Raw genomic sequence first — 4,012 nt, forward strand, 5'->3', positions numbered from 1 at the left:
AGATAAAGTATTTAGGATCAGATACTGGCCCTCTCCTTTTATGTAAGCATTAGGGTGGCCAGAGACAAGGGAGCCTTGACTTCTCTGTTCAACTTCCTACAGCAAAAGGCCTATTGGAAAATGGCAGACCCTCATATTAAAATGAGTGAATATTTGAATGAATAAATGACTTTTAGTCTGTAAGATGACTTCAGGTGAGTTCCTTACTACTGTTTGGATATTCTAAAGCTTTTTTTGCTTTTGTTTTTAACAAAAAAACTTGAAGGGTAATATTTTTTGATTATTAATTTTTGAAATGAGGTGTAAAAAAGTTTAAGAACATTTTGCTCCATTCAAGGTGACAAATGCAAAGGATGATATAGCAAACCTCTAAACCGATGACTGCATTTGAATCAATAAGTGCATTATTTTGGTCAGACATTTCTTACTAAATGGCTTGGATAATACCATTTATTCTTGTGTTTTGTGCTGTCTTACTCACACAAATGAATATAAGCCAAAAGCTGTATGGGGTACTTTATGGAACAACTTTGTTGCTAACCAGTTCATGATGCTTCAATTCTCCGAGTTCACTCAAAAAGGAAAATATATGGCAATGTGTTCTAAACACATGGCACCTTTAGGAATGAGTATCACACAGGTATTTTAATGCTGCAGGACATGTTTATCTGCTGATATCTGGCCTAGGACTAGAGTGTTTTTTATTCTGTCAGATATATCACTCTGTTCTCCAGAAAGGAAAAGAATTGTGACAGGGTCATGTACAAAGAGTACTTAAGACTGTTTTACCTTTCTGATTTGCAGTCATTTCACTTCTTAACAATGGTCGGCAATGTCTGTGCCTACTGAGGCCCTGGGTGGAGTTAAAAACCGGTGGAGTAAGGGAGCCCCTCTCCCAGTGGCAGTGATACAGGCAGCCGTGTGGGAGAAGACTGGGATAGTTCCATATAGCTGTGTTACTGATGGCAACCACGAGGGTTAAGGGAGGCAACAGGAAGAAAATGTCTTATTCTCAAGAGTGGATGTAGGAACCCAGTCAGGGATGAATTGCTGTCAAAACAGTACCAGACTGAGCACGTATAATACGCACATATATATGAATACAATTTGGCTAAAAATAACATACCTCTGTATTCTATTATTATCAAAATAGTGTGAATTTAGGTTACATTATCATCTTGTCCATGTGGCAGGAATGTATGTGCCGCATTTTGGAGCACTCAATTGTGATAGGCTTTTCCGTCAAATAAATGATTACACAGGTGAAGGTGAAGTCATAAGGGTGGTAAGAGTTGCAAAGAACGGTGCTATGAGAATATATGTGAAGGGAATTCAGTTTCTTAGAAGAAAAAAAGTGAGAGGAGTTAAATTTATCAAGTTTATTGGAATAAGACAAAAGACTCTAGAATTAGGCAGCATTCCACACTGAAGAAGGTTCTGCATACCCCCCAGCCCATACCACTTGTGCCAGTTACATTTGTGGACACATAAAAGCAAGTGACATGCACTCTGATTAGTGTAAGTGGCTAGAAGAATACTAATGGGCTAGAAGATCAATGACTTTGATTGGCTGTGATCCAGTTGCTTGTTTATATGGTTGTACACTTAGGTTAGGTTGCATTGTTCATGGGTCAGGGTAGGTAGGGTTCAGTTCACTCTCTTTAGAGTACTTTGGGTGAAACTGTCACCCAAATAGAGAGACAGGTTTAGGCAAGATTTCGTTCAATGCTCCTAATGAGGAAGATGAGGGAAGCCCATGTGGTAAAGTGTTTGCTTTTGTTAGAAATAAAAAATGAATGAATACTATATAGGTGAAGAAGAGAAGGGGGGAGAGGAAAGAGAATCGTTGCTAAGTTGAAGGTCTAGCTTCATGCAAACATCTAATGTAAGGTAAGAATATGGGACATACAATAGACTTTCCTCAGCAGAATGCTTAAAGACTGGCATGGGGGGTACAGGTTGGACTACTTGGGATGTTGCAGGCTATATTTATATGTATAGTTTGATATTAAGAACAATGAAAACTTTCAAAGCATTTGTACAGGCAGTTGGGTTAGTGCTGAATGTCACTTTTCCATTTCTGTAAAGAGTCCTCTGGCAGCAGCGTAGATTGAAGAGAAGAAGGAATGGCAGTGAACAAGTAGCAGATTCTTGACAGAGTGGACTGGGGTGACGTGAGTGGAGAGAGAGATGTAATCATGGGGTTATACAAAAGAATGCCCTTAGGCGGAGGTACTGATGTGTTTGTGGGTGAGAGCATAATGGAGCTTTCCATGAAGAAATTCTGACTATGTACTTCAGGGCCAGTTCCTGCCCAGAGGCCTTCAGCTTGATCGGTCTAGCCTGCCCTACAAACCTAGAATTTGCCTGGCCAGAGGCCCAACCCCTCACCCCCCGCCCCGCTGCCCAAATCATGCAATCCATCTATTTACAATAAAACTGTCTATTTGTCTACCTCTCTATCTAGCTATCCATCCATCTTACTGGTCCTGTTTATCTGGAAAAATGCTCACAGGCCCTCTTTCCCATACCCAGGCCTGAACCCAAGTGGGCGCTCGTGATGTTTCATGGTGGATCTGTTCAGTCCCTGCTTCTTTACTGCCCTCAACATATTTGCTTTAAAGGAAAATCACATTTAATAGCTAGCCATCCTCATATTTTCTGTTATGTTTGTCCAAATAGATGTTGTATCTATGCACTTGAACAACCTGTCAATTGCAAAACACTTCAAAGGCAAACTCACAGGGGAATATTTATTTATAGTAAACAGAAGGTAAGAGATGATATTTTCAAAATTTTCGCTAGGAAATTCACAGTATCGGACCTAAAGAGTTTCACTCAGCTTGGGCCCTTCCAAAAGCAACGTTGATGATCTCAACAAAGATCAGAAAGGCAGGGATAAATAAGACAGAGAAGGGAAGGCAGCAATGAAGGGTATGCTGTCAAAGGAATTGCCACTGGGGGAGACTTGATCTTAATCCCAGTGGATGATCTAGGAGTCAGGGAGAATGTGCCTGGACTTTATAGTCATCCTACTGGAGGCGTGAGGGAGTGGGGCTTCAGTGCACTGGGTATGACCAGCAGCTGGTCCTGAGTTGTCTCTAGGCTAGGGTGATGCAAATCCACAGGCACTCCCGCCCTGCTCTACAATCTCCACTGGCACTCTGGCATGTGAAAGCTGAGCCTGAGAGCATGGTAGTTCCATGAAGAGGGGATGTGGTTACAGTGCACACACTGTGTGTAGGGGTATTCAAATTGACCCACTGTTTCTAAGACACGTTGTTGTTGTTGTTGTTTAAGATTTACTTATTTTATTGGAAAGTCAGATTTACAGAAAGAAGGAGAGACAGAAAGATCTTCCATTCACTGGTTCACTCCCCAAGTGACTGCAAATGACCAGAGCTGAGCCTATCTGAAGCCAGGAGCCAGGGACCTCCTCTGGGTCTCCTATGTGGGTGCAGGGTCCCAAGGCCTTGGGCTGTCTTCTACTGCTCTCCCAGGCTGAAAGCAGAGAGCTAGATGGAAAATAGAGCAGCTGGGACACAACTGGCACCCGTATGGAATCCTGGCCTGGCAAGGTGTAGACTTCAGCCAGTAGGTTGCTGCGTCAGGCCCAGGTACACTGTTGAAAATGATTTTATCTATATATGGTGAACAAATTTCATAAATTTTGTATATACAGACTTAGGGACACAGTGTTACTTCCCACCCTATCATCACTCCCACCCACACTGCCATACTCTCTCCTCTTTTGTTTCTTACTTAAAAGATTTTTTTTTTACAATGACATACTTTCAGTTTATTTTACAATAACAGACTTAACACTCCACTAGGTAAAGAATTCAAAAAGTTGAAATTAGGAAAAAAACCCCACTGTTACTCAAGAACATAGACAAGGGCAGTAAATGATAATCACATCTTAAAATATCCATTTTGGTCACATACATTACATTTTTATACACTCTGTATAATTAGTCATTACAAATCAGGGAAGACATACAATATTTGACGT

Source organism: Ochotona princeps, chromosome 22 (assembly GCF_030435755.1).
Source record: "Ochotona princeps isolate mOchPri1 chromosome 22, mOchPri1.hap1, whole genome shotgun sequence".
In the NCBI taxonomy this organism is placed as follows: domain Eukaryota; kingdom Metazoa; phylum Chordata; class Mammalia; order Lagomorpha; family Ochotonidae; genus Ochotona; species Ochotona princeps.